The following is a 7236-nucleotide window of genomic DNA, read 5'->3' as shown; positions in this document are numbered from 1 at the left end:
TAGTGGTTTTGCGCCCGAGACCAACAGTCGGCAGTTCAGGTGCCGGTGAGGGATCAGGACCAGGCTCGGGAGCCGAGCATTTGGATGATCAGACTAGGGAGTTTCTCTCTTCAGATATTACTCGCATCATACTCAAGCAGACTCTTGTGATCTTTGGTTCGATCAAGGAGGGTACTATGGAGCTGATAGATGAGAGGTTGAGCACCTTCCGTGCTGAGGTGGCGACCATGATGGGGTCGAACACGCTCACTTTCAGGGAGTTTAGAGCCTGTGGAGCTCCTAACTATCATGGGGTGCGGGACCCCATAGCAAGTACCAGGTGGTTGGCGGATGTCGCCAATGCCTTCCGCACCAGCATATGTCCCGAGGGGGACAAGGTCAGACTAGCATCCTGTCTTCTGAAGGACAGGGCATGAGATTGGTGGGACGAGATTGGACATTTCATTGGAGATGACACAGAACTTGATGCGATGACTTGCGCTGATTTTACTACCAAGTTCAGGGCCGAGTTTGCACCGGTTATCGAGGTGCAGCAGTTAGCCAGGGAGTTTCAAGATCTCATCCAGATTACAAAGACAGTGGCGGAGATTACCGCCAAGTTCAGGGAAAGGGTTCTTCTCGTTCCTCAGTACGCATCTGATGAGGAAATGAAGAAGGCCCTTTATCATGAGATGTTGTGGAGTGATATCCGCCAGTTTGTGAGCCGGGCTAGCTGTAAAACACTGGATGACATGATTGCTAGGGCTTGTGAGAGAGAGATTGATCTATAGATGGAGAAGAAGAGGAATCCATAGGCGGTATCTGGCACTCGGAGTTCGGGCAAAAAGCACAAGGTGTCAGATCATAGGCCCAGGGGACAGCAGAGCCACAGTCAGTGTGGCAAGTGTAGGAGAGTGCACGATGGAGTGTGCAAGGCAGGGAGTCCTAGTTGCTTTAAGTGCGGCCGAACTAGGCATATGAGCAGAGACTGTACAGCTACTTATACCACCACCACAACATTAGATCTGATTTTATTTCATTGCAATCAGAGGGGACATAAAAAGTCCCAGTGTCCAAGCTTAGCCGCAGTAGAGAAGGTGTCAGCACCTACCCCTGCTACTTTGAGGATTACGGACGGTCATCAGGGCCGGGCCGAGGCGCCAGTGGCAAAGAGTAGAGCTTTTCAGATGACAGCAGAGGAGGCGCGAGTGACTCCTGAAGTGGTGACATGGTCTCTCTTAGTGAACGACATCTCAGCTACAGTATTGTTTGATTCGGGGGCTACCCGATCATTTGTTTTCCTTGCGCTCAGCAAGAGCTTTAGCAGAGCTCCGGGGGAGCTGGATTGCCCACTCGAGGTGGAGATAGCTGATGACAGGACCGTCAGGGTCGTGAGAGTACATAGGGCTTGTTTGTTGCAGCTATTTGATTAGCAGTTTTCAGTGGATTTGGGTCCTATTCCCCTGCGAGGGAATAAGGTTATAGTGGGTATGGATTGGCTAAGCCCCAATGGGGTAGTGATTGATTGTGAGCTACAGTTAGTGAGGGTTCGCACCCCTGGTGGGGGAGAGTTAGTGATTCAGGGCAAGAGGCCACAACGCGGACCGATTCTTTGTTCGGCAGCGAGAGCTCGATGCTACTTCCAGCAGGGTTCCGTGGGGTACGTCGCCTATGTTTTGGATCCCCAGGAGAAGGGCAAGGTGATTGTTGACGATGTACCGGTAGTGCGAGACGACCCGGACGTATTCCCGGAGGATTTGCCTGGGATACCTCTAGAGAGACAGGTTGAGTTTCGGATTGACCTGGTTCCGAGTGCGACTCTGATAGCCAAGGCGCCGAATCGGTTGGCTCCTCCAGAGATGCAGGAGTTGTCTACGCAGCTGCTGGAGCTACTAGACAAGGGTTTCATCAGACCGAACAGTTCACCATGGGGAGCCCCGATCCTTGTTGTGAAGAAGAAGGATGGGTCGCACCGTAAGTCTATAGATTACCGGGAGTGGAAAAAGGTAACAGTGGGAACCGTTAACCACTCCCGAGGATAGATGACTTGTTCGATCAGCTTCAGGGAGCATCTTGGTTTTCCAAGATTGATCAGTGCTCTGGTTATCATCAAATGCGGGTCAGAGGCAAGGATGTTCAGAAGACAGCTTTTAGGACCCGTTATGGTCATTATGAGTTTGTGGTGATGCTGTTTGGGCTCACCAACGCTCCATCCGCATTCATCGATCTCATGAACCGCGTATACAGGCTGATGCTGGAGCGGTATGTGATAGTGTTCACTAACGATATATTGGTTTATTCCAAGACTCAGGAGCAGCATGAGGAGCACCTGAGGGAGGTGCTAGAGACTTTGAGGAGGGAGAGACTTTTCGCGAAGTTCTCCAAGTGTGAGTTCTAGTTACGCGAGGTGCAGTTCCTTGGACACCTCGTCAACCAGAAGGGGATACTAGTGGATCCGGCGATGATAGAGGTCGTGATGCAGTGGGTGTTGCATATAGTGTCTAAGTCCATAACTATATTTGGTATGTACTTAACCCGACCCGGCATGGTCCATTTGGGTTGCACTTCACCCGAGCAATTATGGATAATCTTTTGAGAATAGTATAAGTTATGATTTATTAATATATTATAAGGTCTAATATATTAATATAAAATCATATTATTTAATTAGTGTTGATCTATAATTAATCTAGGATTAATTTAGAGATCAATAGTATGACTATTTAGATATGGGCTCTTGTATTTATATAGCGGGGGCTAATGCTTATTTGGAATGGGCTAGGCTTGCATGGAAAGTCCATGGATACTCCATGGAGCTTTAACCCATGGATCTCATGGAAATGAAAAGACATGGGTATTAGGGTTTACATGGATGTAACCCTAATCCACCACACTATATAAAGGAGGCTTTGGTTCTTGAAATCACACTAGTTGTGGTGAGTAAAGCAACAGGGCCGATTTCAAGAAAGATGATTACTATTCTCTCAAAGTTCCAAGTTTGTGGTGATTTGTGATTTCCATTTGAGGCATCCAAACAAAGTGTGGCTCTAAAACTCCAAGTAATCAACTACAACTACAAGGTAAGTAATTCTACTAGCTTTATTTGATTCAAGTTCCCCATGCCATGCTAGATAGGATAAGAACCTTGGAAAAATAATTATTTGCATGTACACCATAGGAGCGTTAGAATGCTCAAAACCCATCAGTGGTATCAGAGCCTAGGCTTGTTTGTTTGATACTTGATGCAAAATAGTGAAAAGAAAGTCAATTTTTTTGCTGTCTACATGATGAACTCGCCGAGTCCATGGGGGGACTCGCCGAGTCCATGACCAAATTCATCTTACTCGTCGAGTAGGTTCGTGCACTCGACGAGTAGAAGCCTCAGAATGCAGATTTTTGACTTTTGCTGCTGGAAATGGACTAGAAACATTACCCTAAATTGTTTTGGTGTTTTAAAACTTGTTTTAGTCGGTGTAATGGGTGTTCTAATCCATTTATAATAGCTTATATCAAAATTTCATGCTTTGTATGTGTTCATACAATCCTTGAAACTTTGGTGATCATATTCATGTTCTTGAACTTATGAAGATTAGATGATCATAGGAATTGTTTGTAACCTACTTGGTAGTTTAATTCTTGATCATTATGTGTTTTAATGGAGTCCATAACTTGTCCTCAAGTTATGGAAATCCAAAGGTCACACTTTAATAGAAACCATTAAAAGAACACAAGGGTTATAAAAATGAAGAGTCTTCATTTTTAATACTCAATTAAATTCATAAGTTATAAGAAATGAAAAGTTTTGAAAGTTTACAAAACTTGCCCTCAAGTTTTGAAAGTTTACAAAACTTGCCCTCAAGTTTTGGAATGAGTAAAGTCATGATTAAAACTTTAGTTCCAACCCTTAGAATTTTAACAGTTAAAATTCAACCCTTATACTTTATAATATTATAAGTTAATTATATATATATATATATATATATATATATATATATATATATATATATATATGTATATGTATAAGATCAAGTCGTCTTACCGCTAGTACGGCTCATTCACGAAGCCGGTCTATAAGGGGGTATAAGGTTGTTGCCTATAAAATGGCAACTTAATGGGTGTCCACTCTCACCCACCGCTTCCTTAATCGGTGGAGGGTCGTTAGCCGAACGGGTAGGACAAGGACTTATAAATTCTCATTAAAAGTATAATGATAATACTAAAGTAACTAAACCTTATTAAATTCCCAATCTTAGTTATTTTAGGAAAATGTGAATAAGGTGTTGATCCATGAAATTACGCTTTACACTTTGTTTAAGTCGTTAGTGGAGCGTGTGTGGTTAACCGGCACACTAACTTGAACTTAACAAGGTAGGTAAAGGGTGACTTAATGTTTATCATAGTATCGATGGAGCGTGTGTGGTTAACCGGCACATCGATTGAGGGGTAATACATTAAGGGTACCAAGTAATTTGCATGGTTACTTCACACCTCGTTTTGTGATCCTCGGCATCCCAGTCACAAAACTTGAAGGGCACACTCGAGATTGAAACATGCCATTGAAGAAAATTCAATGATCTCAAAGAATCTAGGAGTTTCTAAACCAATTAAAACCTAATTAAATATTTCGTTTTTCATGGTGGAAATTGGTGAATCGTCATTCACCTACCTTCAAATATCTTATAGCTTAGATTACGGCATCCCACTTATAAGTTATAAAATATTGTGTTGGGTCCTAGCCTTAATACTACATTTGGGTGTTTTATTAAGGACTATCTCTAAATCTAGTCTAATCTATTCCCTCTTCTTTTCAAATGTCTTCCAATAACAATGCTTCTGGCTCAAACCCTACTAGCTCCTTCTCTCTCATGAATCTTTGTGGGAGAGTCATCTTTGATGGGTCCAACTTTACAGATTGGATTAGAAACATCAGGATGGTCACTCGGTATGAGAACAAAGAATATGTTCTCGACAAGGAGCTGAAGGTACCCGAGCCAACTGCTACACCTGAAGAGCTTGCTGAATATGAGGTACATGAAAGAGATGCTACAAAAGTGGCATGCATCATGATGGCCACCATGACAGCCGAGCTCCAAAAGTCCTATGAGGACTATTATCCTTTTGAGATGCACCAGGACTTGATGGACCGCTACCATCAAAGTGCTCGTCAAGAGCGATATGAAATAATCTCTTCCATGATAACAACCCGAATGAAGGATGGTAAACCCATCACGGGCCACATGCAGAAAATACAAAGGTATGTGGACCGTTTACTGAAGCTGAATGTGAACTTCCCTGAGGAGTAGCAATAGACATCATTTTTCACTCCTTGCCATCGTGTTATGATCAATTCCGCATGACATATCACATGAACAAGGAAGAAGTTACCCTCAGCAAACTTCAAGGACTCTTGAAGACCGCCGAAAGTGGTCTAAAGGGTAAGTCGGTTGTTACTACTCCTACTCCTACTCCAACTGCAGCCAATATTTTGGCAATCGGGGATGGCAAAGGGAAGAAGAGAAAGAACCCTTATAAGGGTACCAAGGGTAAGACCCTTGAAGGCTCCTCTTCAAGCAAAACCAAGAAAGGTTTTGTCACTTCTTCTACTAACCCTAATGAGGCTGAATGCTTCTATTTCCATGAAAAGTCTCACTGGAAGAGAAACTGCCCAAAGTACCAGCAAGATTTGAATGATGGGAAAGTAAAACCCAACGATGCAGGTATATACACTATATTGTCTAATAACTCACCTCATTCTAAGTCTTGGGTCCTTGATACAGGTTGTGGTATTCACATATGTTGTGATTTGCAGGGACCAAGAAGAAGTGAGAATGTGGAGCAGGGAAAGATAAAGTTGATCATGGGAAACAGGAAAGCTTCACATGTCACCAAGATAGGAGTTTATTCCTTAGTGCTAAATAGTGGGCTTACATTAGATTTGAATAAATGTTATTATTCACCAGAAATGGTAAGAAATGTTATTTCCTTTCATGCATTGTATAAACAAGGTTTCACCTTTTATTTTGATAATAATAATGGTAGTATTGATGCTTTCTTTAATAATGTCCTTTATTTTAAAGCATTACCTTGTGATGGAGTGTATGAAACTGTATCTGTTGTAGATAATCTAGGAAATAATGTATTGTGTATTGAATCCTCGACTAGCTTAGATAAAGCATCTTTATGGCATTATCATCTTGGACATGTAAGCAAGAAACGTATAGGCCAATTCCAAAAAGATGGAGTCTTGGAGTCATTTGACCTAAAGTTAGATGATAGTTGTGAATCTTGTTTGCTTGGTAAAATGAAAAATGCACCTTTTACTGGAACTTGTGCTAGGGGTGAAGGTTTGTTGGACCTCATACACACAAATGTGTGTGGACCCTTCAGAACAGCCACAAGAGATGCTAATCGGTACTATGTGACTTTCACTGATGATTTTAGTAGATATGGATATGTCTACTTAATCAAGCATAAGTCAGAAACCTTTGAGAAATTCAAAGAGTTTAAGCAAGAAGTGGAGAATCAGTTGGCCAGGAACATTAAGATGCTTCGATCTGATTGTGGTGGTGAGTATCTTAGTACTGAGTTCCTTGACTATCTTAAGGAATGTTGGATTGTCTCACAATTGACACCTCCTAGGACACCACAGTTTAATGGTGTAGTTGAGAGGCGCAATCAGACCTTGTTAGATATGGTTCGTTCCATGATAAGTCGATCTTCGCTACCAATCTCATTTTGGGGGTATGCCTTAGAGACTGCCACCCATATCCTTAATCTAGTACCTACAAAGAAGGTTGCCAAAACGCCTCACGAGGTGTGGACTGGAAAAGTTCCCAATCTAGACCACATCAAGACTTGGGGTTACGAGGCTATCGTGAGACGCGAGACTCACGATAAGCTCGAACCCCGAAGCGAAAGCTGTATTTTCATCGGCTATCCACAAAAATCCTTGGCTACATCTTCTACAGACCCAGTGATAATGTGGTCTTTGTAGCAAGAAGAGGATTCTTTCGAGAGAGAGAGAATCCATGAGCCAAGGAGACAGTGGGAGGCAAATTGACCTTGAGGAAATTCAAGAGTCAAGTGGTGAAGGAACCTCAAACCCTAGCCCTCAACCTGAGGAGGAAACTCCTGTTGAGCAGACTGAAGAATCTATACCTCTGAGGCGTTCCACCAGAGTTAGGAATGCACCTGAGCATTATTATGGTTTCCATATTACTGGAGAAGGTGAGAAACTTATCAGTGATAACACACTGG

The sequence above is a fragment of the Lactuca sativa genome, chromosome 7, assembly GCF_002870075.4.
Source record: "Lactuca sativa cultivar Salinas chromosome 7, Lsat_Salinas_v11, whole genome shotgun sequence".
Lineage (NCBI taxonomy): Eukaryota > Viridiplantae > Streptophyta > Magnoliopsida > Asterales > Asteraceae > Lactuca > Lactuca sativa.
The sequence above is the reverse complement of the archived record's forward strand: the minus strand, read 5'-3'. Positions refer to the sequence as shown.